The 13,274-nt window shown below is 40.1% G+C and overlaps 1 protein-coding gene across 15 annotated transcripts in view; it reads left to right on the top strand.

Annotated features, from left to right (window-relative positions):
* The window catches only part of map2 (microtubule-associated protein 2), a 111,972-nt gene that overhangs the window by 39,457 nt on the left and 59,241 nt on the right, over positions 1 to 13,274 (top strand). For all 15 annotated transcript variants that reach the window (XM_061723748.1, XM_061723744.1, XM_061723755.1 and 12 more), the window contains exon 3: positions 5,495 to 5,604. The gene's annotated coding sequence lies outside the window, so the exon portion shown is untranslated. The remainder of the gene's footprint in view (positions 1 to 5,494; positions 5,605 to 13,274) is intronic.

Genomic DNA, 13,274 nt, shown 5'->3' with positions numbered 1-13,274 from the left:
GTGGTTCTACAAGCGGTGGAATCATGAAGTGTCGCTTTAAGACCTTGACCAGAGTCCTTCAATTATGTTCTGACAAAAAAGTACAATTGCAAGACGGTGTTGTTTTTGATATTACTGTATACGTATGCTTTTGGAGCAGTGTATTTTTTACAACTAGAACTAAGAGGTTTTAAATGTCCAGATAAAACTGCATCTTAGACAAAGGAATGTGAGAACAGAAAACCTTCCAGTTGGAAAAAGTGATGAACCTATTTTGAGCTATATGTCAGCTTCATGGTTAATTTTCAATGTTCACTGTTACTCCAAAGTTATTAGTTTGATTACTAAATTATAAATTACAGTATTGCCTTTAATGAATATTCTTCAAATAATAAAACTGAAGAACTCAGATGGTATGATACGTTTCTCTGTGAAGAGACAGAAGAACAGAAGACAGGGGGTTGGGGGGGGGGGGGGGGGTAATGTTCATACTGTCAGGCACTGCAGCAGTGATGTAATGGTCCAGACTTCTAACACTCCTCAGGCTAGACTCCATCCATTTCCAGCTCTCCTCGTCTCTCCGCTCCTCACCATCCTTCCTGTGTGTCTTTTAATCCTCTTTTCTTGCTTAGTTTTTATATTTCTCAGGAGTGAAGGATTCTCTTTGAAACACACATTCATTTTTGTCTTTATGAGCTTTCTGACACCACCAGAATGATTTAGGGTGCAACAAGTTCTTAATTTTTGAAAATCCAGAGAACAATATTTCATATGATCATGGAAGGGTTTTTCCTGTTACTTTGCACACTTACTTTGCGGTTTTCTTGTTTAACCGCAACAGCATTGGTTAAGTCAAAAGCCTCCTGTCTAAATGTTAAAGATGTGTTCAAGGGCCGGTCTGCAGATGCAAATTCTGTCATGTGTGATTTGACGGTAAGACCCGCCCCTCGTTACACAAAACAAATGATTGATTTATCATTAAACGTATTGATTCAGCTTTAAATTTTTGATGAGCAAATCTAAGTGAGATTTGCCATTTGAATTGCAGACTCACCATTAATGGACAGAAATGTTGTCAGGGAGATCTGCCCAGAGAGAGTACCCTGCCTTTCTCCCATTGGCAGCTGGATAGGCCCAATCTTCCACCCTGTGTCCCTGTAAAGGATCTTAGGTTTTTGTGGCACTAGTGGCCTTTATTGAGAAAGTAGGTAGACGGGAAGCAGGTAGAGAGAGGGGGGAAGCATTGCAGTATAGAGCGACAGGCTGGGACTCGGACCTGCGCTGCCCGCACAAGGACTATAGCCCATAGTTCAACCCACTGAACTATCCAGGGTCCCTAAAGGATAATTAAAAAAAAAAAGAAAAGAAAAAAGATGGATGGATATCAGGCTTTTGGTTTCACAAAGTTCAGTGTTTCAACTGCATCTCACACATTAGACAGTGGTGGTGTTTACTCTTTTTCAGTCTCAGCTTTTCTAGAATCTGTATCTACATGCACACACAATATTCTCTTTCTGTCTCTCAGCATCCCAGAGGGAGAACAGGTTAATGAGGAATTGGATGATAAATGTGAAGCTATTGGAGAAGAATAATCACTTTTCCCCGGCTTAAACTCTGGGAAAACGGAACTGAATAGGGTAAATTTTTCATTTTAGGTCTCAATTACATTACATATTCCTCTTTGCAAGCGATTGTATGGACCATGGGGAAGCCGTTGTTGAACTGGCAGTACCATGCAGGGATTTATTTCTTGTAGGAAAATTTGCAAACCTGATATCAAAACATCCACACAGGTGCAAGCTAGTTTCAGTTTGATAACGTGTTTACGGTTACAATAGACCCTTAAGCAACTGATGTTAGCAAGTCGTTACAATGTTTGATTGACATAAAAAAAAGAAGAAAAAAAGTTAGGCGTTGCACTTATTGCCATACACATACGATTTTGGAAAACTTCACAAATGTTGACCTTTGGATGACAGTTGATGAAATGTCACAACAGTTTATCCTGAGGGTAAAATCAATGTGATGAAAAAATAACATGACAATCTTTCCGGTATCTGAAACAATTTTTCACAAAAAAAGAGGAAAATGTCAGCGTCATTAGGAAAAGTCAAAGGCTCAATTTTGAAAAAACCAAAAAAAAATTGATAAACAAAAACCCAATTTTAACAGTTATTCAGCGCTTTAAGTCAGTGGTGCATGAGCGTCTTATCAAAAATCCCCTCCCAGAATCCTCTAAAATGCTGCATGCTTATAAACGAAAGCTGAACGACTCCAAAACAGGCATCTTTAAACTGCAGCATTATACAGCCCTAGGCTAAAGCCTTAGCTTGCAGAGCATGCAATCATTTAAAATGAGCACTTTATATAACTGTATCATCTACAGTCAAACTTTCTAGGAGCTTATTTTACTGTATTACTGAATAATCCAAGCTCAAAACATATTTTTAAACTTCTCAAAGATTCAGCACATTTTTAACTCCTTGCATAGGTCACTTCACAATACATGGGGTGGTTGCATTTCAGAAGGCGACTGCTGGATGTGCAGTCTCCAGAGACAGAACAAAGCACTTTCAATGTGTGTGTGTGCTTAACAGGATGTGTGTTTGCAGGATCAGTTTGATATGTGTGTGTGCATGTGTTAGAAGCTGCATCAGGAAGGAGCAGAAAGGCTTAACACGGAAGAAGAGGGTATCCAGATAGAGGATTTGTGGCTAAAACATGAGCCACAGTTTGGTCTTTACTGAGTAGACCCAAGAGTGAATGTGTCTGCCTGAATTCAGCAACATGTCCACCTGAAATGGCCCATATCTGCTTTCTCGTGGGCCCTTTTGAGTCACATCTGTCCCACAAAAGTCAGTTTGTGATATTTGTACCATCACTACTATCGGGCCACATCCGGCTCAGATAACGTTTGCTAGTGCTGTAGGTGAGCCATAAGTGCTAGAGGTAGCCATGCTTGGCAAGGTGCAACATTCATGCCAAATATTGGGAGCACAACAAAACAAGCTCAGTTGCAATGTAGATTATTCTCATAGACAAATTTTGCTGTTGCAGCATCAACCCTCCCGTGAAGAACAAAACAGTGAGCTACCCACCAAGAGACCAGTCCACATGGTATTTTCTACATTCTCTACCTACGCAAGAGTCCCTTCTGTGCACACACAAGAGTATCTTCTTCTCTTCTGAAGTTAGACATGTTCAGTCTCATGAGTAATTCTGCTCTTGGTTTTGATTCCTGCTTGCTCCAATCAGTCTGATTTTTGTCAGTTTGGAGGTAGAGACTTCCCGTAATTTAACCTGGCAATCAAAGTAGTGTGTGAGCACACAATGCCCAATCATGAGCTGCGAGTGCAGTCATTGGTTTCCACTGGCAAAGTGACAGATGTCAGGGTGATTTAAGCACAGTCAAATGAACTTCAAGAGCAGAATTACCTGGGAGGGTTCAAATAGCTCACAGTGGGGGCCAGGAAAGGAGAAGGACTTCTGGCAGACATGGAGTCTGAAGTCCTGGGCAAGCAAAGATAGAAGCTTTTTCATGCCTGTGGCTGTCTCATAAGTAAGTTCTCCTGACGCAAGTGATGAACTTATCTGCTGTAATAATATAACTCCCTTGGGAGCAAATTGTCTTGCTCTCTTGATATTTCACATAAAAGTGACACCACACATTTTGCCCAAATGCACCTTATTCTAAGGTGTTTCTGAACAATCCACCTGGGACATAGGTGCTCTCATGGATGTGCCGCTAAATCTAATTAGTTTTATTGGGTTTCGCATTAGGCAGCATTGTGATTTGGCGTTAGATGCCATTGTTTAACAGCAAGGCGGTTCCCCCGCTGGGTTCTTCCTGTGTGGAGTTAGCATGTTCTCCCCATGGGTTTCTCCAACTACTCCAGCTGCCTCCCACAGTCCAGTCACTCTAGTGACAGTTGTAGAGTCCCCACGTTTCCATCTTCCACACAAGAGCACAACATCGTCTTAGATCAGTTCTCTGAGAATCACAGCCAATTAAAGGTCCTCCAGCAAGTCGGACTGGTTTATTTGTCCACTGATGTAGTTTAATACTATACTGCTCAACGAGGGGTTGTAATGCGTCCAATGACTCTCAGCCATCAATGAAAAATGAAACATTTGAAAAAGTATATAAACTTCTAATATGCTCACGCATATTACAGTAAGGGAAAACATTTCATGCCTCACTCTTTTCTAATAATCTCTGTAATGGTTCAGAAAAGTTTAATAGCTGACCTGTTGGCTAACCAGACTGAGTCTCTGGTTTCTCTTCACTGTCCAATGTCAGTCATCTTGTTTCTATTTTCAGTCATGTTCTACTTTTTCCTTTGGCTCTCGATTAATTATTACATTTCACTCCAAGGCATTTCATTTGCATTTTTATTGGAAACTCTTGGCCAGACATGATTAAAGTTAGCTTCATCATGGAGGGCAGCGTGGTACTTTTAATAATGAGCCTTTTCATGCAGATTTGTAAGCAGTTTTCTGGCCACATTTTAATCACTTTTCCTCCTCCTACTCAAGAAATAAAACAAAGACAATAGTGATGGCGCCATAATCCAGAGTTTGCAGTGTCATAAGATGCAGAAATGTGGAGAAATTGTTCTGTGGTGTCTTATGTACCATCTGTTTTACTGAAAATGTCAGTAGATTGATGTGACAGTAGTGTTTACATTTCAGTTATGTTTAGCAATTCAAATAGATTTATATTTCAGATTTGATGTTCATAAGGGCAGGAATAGACTGGTATTCATGTTTTCTTAGCCTCATTTCTCATTCAGAGCTCCCTTTTCCACGCTTTTATCGAGCGTGATAAACGAAGGTTAAGAAATGTCTTGTTATATGGTGAAAAACTGCTCTTCCAAGGTAAAGCATGTAAAGTATTTGCTAATAAAGATAAATCATGTAGTACATAACATTTGTGTTAGTTGTTTTGAAGTTGCCATTATTTATGAAATACATGATTGTAAATGAAATGATGAAGTCATCGGAGCAGAAGTAAGAGGTGATAGAATCATAGCTGGGGAGGAAGATATTAAAAATAAATATACAGCTGATGTGACTGAATGTTTCTGAGCCTCAATGAGAAATAGGGATGCATAAAAAAACAACTCTTCATCAATCCATGTATTATTTATCTGTCACAGCAGCCTGCTGGAGCCTGCAGCTATGAAACTGTTTCAGTTTTTTAATTTTAAACTCATTAAGCAATGTGTCTATGATTTTTATGATTCTGAATCACACTCTAGTGCAAGACTGCCAGGTTATTTCATTTTGGGAGGAGACATGCATAACTCATAGATGTGAAAAAGTCATCATTAATACATTAATACCCACTTGTTCTCTGATTTTTTTTCTAAGATTTTTCTTGGTGTGACGTCTTGCTGTTTAATTGACCTTCTGTTCTCCAGAGAAATGTTCAGAGGTGTTCAGGTGGGAAAATACAGGTTACATAAATTCCTGAAGTATTGATCTCCTTTGTCTTTTCTTTTATAATTAACAGGTGCAACTCGGACGTGGTCTCTCTTGGCTTATAGTACTCTTCTGACAATCTTAACAGCCTCGTGAGATCCGGCTTCCCTCGTCATCCAAAGTCCGGCACCACCCGAAGAGGTAAGGACATCACTATACAGTATCTGCATACACATGTGGCGTGAGGTTTGCTGGCTGGTTTCTAGTGACAGTAATTGACCAGTAGATACTTAGTTGCCAATGATTCTTATCGTCTTGCCAGTAATGTGCATATATTGCATCAGAACTGCGCCAAAGCATTGCTGCGTGCGTCAATGCAGCAATGCTTGAATGAATAAAGCCAGAACCTGCCAAAAACCTTATATAGCATCAAACTAATCCTGTTCAGACTCACATCTATCTGTCATAAAGCTTTGAAATGTGATGAATATCTGTCAGAGGGAGGAAAAGGAACAGCGAGTGAAAGAGAGAGACAGAAAGAATGGCTGCTACCTCCACAGATGAAATGGCTGTGTGGGTGGACGTACATGTGAGTGCAGGCTGCTAGGAGCTGTGAGTGGGAAGTGGGTACTGAGTGGGAAGAGAAGAGCTGTTTTCATGAGACAATCAGCACCAAGACCCACTGAAAAGGTAGTCACGCTTATGTGGCTTCTCAGTTTTGTGGATTTGTAGAAAGAGGGTTACAGGTATTGAGGTTGTTTGTGGTTGTCCTGATAAAAAGAAAAAAACGAGTATTTGCAGTTGCAGGTCATTAGATTTTTTGTTTTTCCATCTGATTCATGTTTCTTGTTCTCGTTACAAAACTCCTTTGAAACACAGTAGAATAGATGCTGGTCCAAATGTCGACAAATGCTTATACCACCCCCCCCCCCCCCCCCCCCCCCTTAAGGTCTGAGTTCCCGTCGTTCTGCAGAAGCTCTTTGACAATCATCTACTAGTTTATGTAACAGCATGATTCATATGCATTTGCATGAAAATAGCATGATATCAATCCAGATTTGCTCATTTACACCAAAAGAAATACAGTGGCACACTGTCATATGATCATTATTATTATTATGATCTAAAAAAAACGACATGTTTCATAGTGTGCTTTTATTTAAAAAAAAAAAAGAAGTGGAAAAGCAGTGTGTGAAAATTCAAAGTACACTTTACTACTACTATAAGTCTTCAGATGGTTTTTTTTTATAATCAAATACACTTTATCGGTTGCTCATTAGGAAGTTTGACCATGAGATGCTTTTCAGTTCATTGAACAGCAATGCTAAAAAGGAAGGATATCAGCAGTAGTCTTACAAAACAGAATCTGGACTTTGTCATTTTACAATAAAAAAGATTATTCGCAAGTGGCAAAACCATTGTTGCGAGTTGGGAGAAAAAACCTCTCCTTCCTAAAAGGAACATGGTAGCACGGTTTAGGTAAAACACAATATTTCTGGAACAATGTTCTTTGGACCAAAGTGGAGATATTTGGCCATCATTTTTAGTACCATGCTTGGGGAAAACCAAGCAGCCTTTCATTACAAACACGTCATTCTATTTGTCTATCATGGTGGTGGAGGGATGATAATTGGGGCTTGTTTTAATATCCTAGTACCTCGGCACTAGGGCTGTAATCTCCCAGTCCACTGGTCGATTAATTAGTAGATGTGGCCTGGCTCAACTAAAATTCTGATTGGTCAATTATTTAACTTAATTGAATTTAATTTCATCGGGAGGAAAGTACCAAGTTCTAAAGGGGGAGTTTACAGAGCACACCTCTTTCACAAGGAACTGTCTATCTTTGGACACCCCCTTGTTTTTGCTATTTTGGATTAACCCAACCCACTGACTAGAGACAGATAGTTTGTAAAGTAGAAGGACAAGGTCCGGTGATTTGTTGAACTCTATCATGTCAAAGACATCTGCAGTGTGGCAGAATTTCATAAAAATCAACAATGGAATAAAAGTTGAATGCAAAACTTTGTAAGCAACAGTTTGGATATCACAGCTCCACATCAAACATGGTGTATCACCTGAAAACGGTAAGCTGACTTGCCCCGTCTGTTTTGACAATATGAACATATCAGAAATTACGTATTTCTATGTTTTAGTCTAATAATTGTTTTGAACAACAACAACCGCGGCATAAGCCTCTCACTCCGACCCACCTGTGTGCTGTTAGCGTAACTAACGTTGTCTCTCGCCGCCACGTGTGCAGTGCAAAATGATAGTGTCGGTCAACTATTAAAACATGACAAAACAATTATTTTATAAAAATAATATTGCTCCTATTAATTACGACAGGCTGTATTGTGAAATTAACTTCAGTCTAAAACATTAGATCAACACCAATTAGATATATAGAAAATCGACAATGACAACCCCCACCCCCAAAAAAAAAAACAAAGTCAACTATGAACTCCTACTGTACGTACAGCGAGCCATTCAGTATTGGATGGATTGGGGACAGCTGCCGAAATGGAATCATGCGACAAGACGATGATTTGAACCCGACCGGAAACCCTGAAGAATGCCCGAAAAAAAGAAAAGAATAGACATTTTGCAGTGTCTGAGACAGCGACCAGACCCCCACCTGCTGTAGAAAAGCAAATCCCTGGAAAGCTGAATGAACTGATGCAGCACAAGGAAGTGCGAGGCCAAACTTTCTCCACGATAATACGAGGAGACACTATTCAGCACTGATAACGCATTACTGGATCAATGCTGCTTAGACACAGTATTTTAATGCTGCTCCACGTCTTTTCAGCCTTTCTTCCAAATGCATATTTTTCAGATGCAAAGCTTTTGAGGCTGCATTTCAAATACAACAATTACTCTGAAAGGAAGCTTAGCAGGGTGCGGACCTTAAAGCTAATGTAGAATGGGTTGCTTTTAAATGCTTTTTGAAGAACATCGTTGAAGTAAAAACATTTCAGTCACATGATTTTAATATTCCAAATTCTCCTATAGGTTCTTGTGAAGTTTATTCCATATTATATGAATTATTAATTCATAGATTTTCTGTATCAGCTGCACCCATGGCTCATGGAGGAGGACGGAGCCTATCCCAGCTAGCACTGGTTGAGGGGCGGTGGACACCCTGGACTGGTCACAAGACACAAATTATTCAGGAGAATTAATTTAATATTTATATTTTTTTCAGTTTGTGAAGATGAGACTCGTGGTTAAGCTATTTCTTACGGTAAAATCTGTTGGTTACTGAACTTCTCCGCTGTGTCAGAGCCACATATACAGTACAGAATGTTTCATACTGAAATAATAAACTGAAGAAATTTGAGAATCTTCTTCAACTATTCTTGTAAGACTGTACATGCACGACCTTGCTTCAAGTTCTTGCATGGCTGCCGATGTCCTCAAGCACTGATTATGAAAGTCCTTACTGAACACAGTGATCACGAGCATGTACACAATCACACCTGGAGACATGAGAACTTCCATGCCGAGTCTCTCTGGGTCTGTGGCTCCTGCAGCGATACGGCCCTCAGAGGAGAGCCCTGCAATGCAGCATCCCAGTGACTAACACACGTGCACACATACACACAGTGGAAAGGCAGCATATAAAGTGCTCGGATCGTAGGAGGGAGATGAGGCGGCAGAGAACGCGGCGAGGAGAGTGCTGAAGCCTGATGAAAGGTGGAGGAGTGAGTAGGAGGAGGAACATTGATGGAGGAAGGTGAAGAGGAGGGAGAAATACTGTAACAGGTAGGAAGACGATTTTAAGGTGCAAAGAAATCACACAAAAGAAGTAGAAGCAGATAAGATGGAAATGACAAATGGAGTTCTTAATTAGTGTGGTGGTTACATTGTTTAAGGAGGACTTTTAAGGCTGACATGTTCACAGAAAGTTTGTCAGCATTACCTCATTTTTTTAAGCTGCTTTTATTTTCTTAAATATTCTTGCAGAGGTATGGGGGAAACAGCTTCTTGAAACAAACTGACATAAACTTCATCTTTGGAATGTGCGGTTTGCTAAATAATCTTCAGAGAACCTTTGATAACTACATGATGTCACCATAGTGCTTTACTAATTGCTGTAATTATACTGAATAGATGTTTTACACAAAAAAAACCAGAGGCTGTAGTTACTGTTTGGTCTACTAGTTGAGTTAAAAAAAAAAAAGATAATTATAACAGTTTTGAAAGTCTCCAAACCTCTGCTTTGCATATCCATCCAACTTCAAAAAGAATTCACAACTATCAACAAAACAATTTTGAAGCATCTAATAATGCTTTATTTACTTTTAGGAGTAAAGTGATGCCAATCAATCAAATTAGGAGAAGAATTTTTAAATGTTTCTTTTTAATTGCGTTTGTTTTAATAATTATGATGAAACAACAACATGCAGTTCCACTCTGGCAGGCTTTTCTTGCTATGTGAGCAGAAACAGAATAAAACATTTCACAGTGTCCCTCTGCACGTACAGCCCACTTGCTATTTTGAGGTACTGGGTTTCACCCAACGCAGAGATGTGAAGAAGGAAATGCAGAATATCTTCTCCTGAGGCCATCTCTCTTGTTTGGGATGGAGTATGTCTCACTGGGAAAATAGAGATGGAAAAAGGAATTCTGTCACATTTTTGTCTCCCTTAACAATCACTTTGAGAATATGTTGTAAGTCATGCAGCGCTAGAAGTCCTCATAACCCTTGTACCCTTCCAAAAATGTGGAGCTTTTAAGTGATTAAAAAGCAGCATAAATGTATGAAACAGAAGAAAATCTAATTATGAACCTCTCTCTCTCTCTCTCTGTCTAACACACACTCTCTCTCTCTCTCACACACACACACACACACACACACACACACACACACACAAACATATTTTTAACCAAGAAAAGGGTTCCGAAAATACAAAGTAGAAGATTTTCAATTCTTCTTGACACATAAATGGCAGTAATGGCATACTACATGTGTACTGTACATGCTGCATGAACGTGTTGCATAGCAACAACTATAGTAACTGATTCTACTGTCTGCTATAAAGCAAGTGTCTTTAAGAGTGCCGGTTCTGGAAAAGCATGTTGTTTCTATTTACAACCCCTTCAACCTCACAGGAAGTGGATCCTTTTTCCTGGTATGGTTTTAGTTCATGTTGTATGTTTTGCTTTAAGAATCTTAAAGTGTGTGACGTGTAGATGAAGCCTTATCAAAATCAAAAGTGAAACTTCTGCATCTTTTAACCCACTCATGATCAAACTGCTCGTCTCGGGTTGGAAGGATGAGGAGTCGATCGACACTGCAGTTTTCAAATCATAGATGTTCACTAGGATTAAGATCAGTGTTTTGAGAGAGAGATTGTTTTTAATTACTCATTCTTGGTGCTTTTAGTTTAGCTGTTTTGGATTATCATACTGTGACCAGTGACCGTGCCCCAGCTTCCTGACGCTGGGGTAGCATGTTTCTCAATCTTGGGACGTCATGCACAAATTCAGGACCAGTCTTCTTCCATGGGATGAGGTCTAATTGCTTTTAACTTCTGCATAATTATTTCCAATTTTCTTCCTGAGCTCCTCAGAAAATGCATTCCTTTGCTTTGTCTTTGTTCAGCATGGTGCACACAGGGACACCAGTCTCAAGTGGTCACGTGTTCCCACTTTAAATGGGCTGAATGAACATATCGATCTGATTATTTTAAGAGTGCCAACACATTTTTTCAGGCTAGTTTAGAATATCCTTAAAAAATCAAAAAATCCTTTTGTTCGTGCTTTTATTGATTTGCTTTGTCACTCAGTACAGGGCAGTTAAGATCAGTGTACAGTAATCCCAAATTTTTTCGCGGGGGTTACGTTCCAAAAAGAACCCGTGATAAGTGAAATCCGCAAAGTAATAATTTTTTTTTTTTTTTACAATTATTATTCAAGGCTTCAGCAAGGCAAGGCAAGTTTATTTATATAGCACAATTCAACACAAGGTAATTCAAAGTGCTTTACATCAACATTAAAAGCGGCAAGCCATTAGACAGTAAATAACAAATAAAATGAAATAAAATTAGGAGAAAAGAAAGGTAAAATAATAAAAAGCACAAGTTGCTGAAAACTAAGGGCAGTAGAGTACTGCAGGTAAGTATTTAATTTAGGAGTATGCTTCAGTAAACAGTAATGTTTTAGGCCTGATTTAAAGGAGCTGACAGTTGGAGCAGACCTCAGGTCTACAGGAAGTTTGTTCCACCGGTGAGGAGCAGAATAACTGAACGCTGCCTCACCTTGCTTGGTTCTGGTTCTTGGGAAATACAATAAGTACAGTAAGACAAATTGTGACTGACGCGTATTTCACTGCTCTTCTGACTGCGCCGCTGCATCATGACTCGCTCTGTAGCGTCTTTTTCTTCTAAGGCCCCGTTTACACGGGGCAAAAACGGAGGCGTTTTCATGCGTTTTGGCCGTTCGTTTACACCAAAACGGAGGTCAAAGCCCCCAAAAACGATCATTTCTGAAAACTCCGGCCAAAGTGGAGATTTTCAAAAACTCCGTCTTCACGTTTGCGTCTAAACAGACAAAACGGAGGAAAACGGAGATTTACGTCACATTATGCGACAGAAACGTCACCAGCAGCGTCATGAGTGCAACCTGTGTTTACAATTTGTTTGGCCACCGTCAATATTTTATTTTATTTTACCTGTTTTAAATTCTCTCAGACTCTCGTTCCGTCTTGGAAGTAAAGCCTGAATTATGGTCCCGCGTTAAATCGACGCAGAGCCTACGGCGTAGGGTACGCGGCGATGCGCCGTAGGCTACGCCGTCGATTTTACGCGGAACCATAAATCTGCCTTTATTCACCCGCCCGAGACTCGCCTTTTATTCGCCCCACCAACCGCCCGTGCGCTCTTAAAAGAAACTCCTAAAAGAACTCCTAGACAAGGCGGCAGGAAGAAAATAGAAGCAGGTCTAACGTCCGACCAAAGTGGGGAAAAAAACGAACAAAATAACGGCGTGTGGTGACGCAATCAAACAGCGAACAGCTGGAGTGACCGGCGTGTTCGTGGTGTTAAAGCAGCAAACATGTCATTACTGGGATGTGGGGGAAAAGCAGAAGACACGAGAAATGATCAAATAGGTACCAGATCTTGTTGGATCCGGCACAAATTAAGCCCTAATAAGATTAAGATAAGATGATAAGATGATAATTCTTATTATATCTTATTATTTTATCAGAACCTTCCAGCTCTTTGGCGATCTCCCTCCAGCAGTTGCCACTTTATTGAGGTTCTTGTATTGAAATGACTGTTTCCTACAGCGCGTTCAACTTTTTTTTCAACTTTCAACCGGCTTTAAAAGCAAGCAACAGGAAGAAAAGAAAATAGAAGCAGGGCGTGCGACAAAAGTCCAGCTCAAAACGGCGCTGCGTCGCTCGCAACCAGTGTAGACAGTGCAAATAAAAAATAAAGCTCGCTCGCTCGCATGCAGTGTGGACATGGTGTAACGCGGAACCATAAATCAGCCTTAACTGGAAGTTACACGTGTCATTTGTTGATGCTCTTTCCAGGATTCTGATTGGCTGGCATGACGTTACCAGCGTTTTCATGCGAGTCCATGTAAACGAGGATATTTTTGAAAACGGAGAGGGAAAAATATCCGTTTTTGTAAATACCCGGCTACGTGTAAACGTGGCCTAAAGCTCGTGGTGCAGGTGTGTTCTTTTGAGAGAAGAACATGGGTTATGAGTCGTTGTTGTCCCTCTTTTTTCTTCTGGGCAAAAAGATTCTTATAAACCGACATGCCACCATTGGTTATATTTGAGAACTGTAATGAACGATTCATCAAAGGGTCCCGTTTTTGAGCTGTTCGCTGAAGCTCATTGGCCGTTCTCAGCA

Source organism: Cololabis saira, chromosome 6 (assembly GCF_033807715.1).
Source record: "Cololabis saira isolate AMF1-May2022 chromosome 6, fColSai1.1, whole genome shotgun sequence".
Lineage (NCBI taxonomy): Eukaryota > Metazoa > Chordata > Actinopteri > Beloniformes > Belonidae > Cololabis > Cololabis saira.
This window is presented reverse-complemented; position numbering and strand designations above follow the sequence as displayed.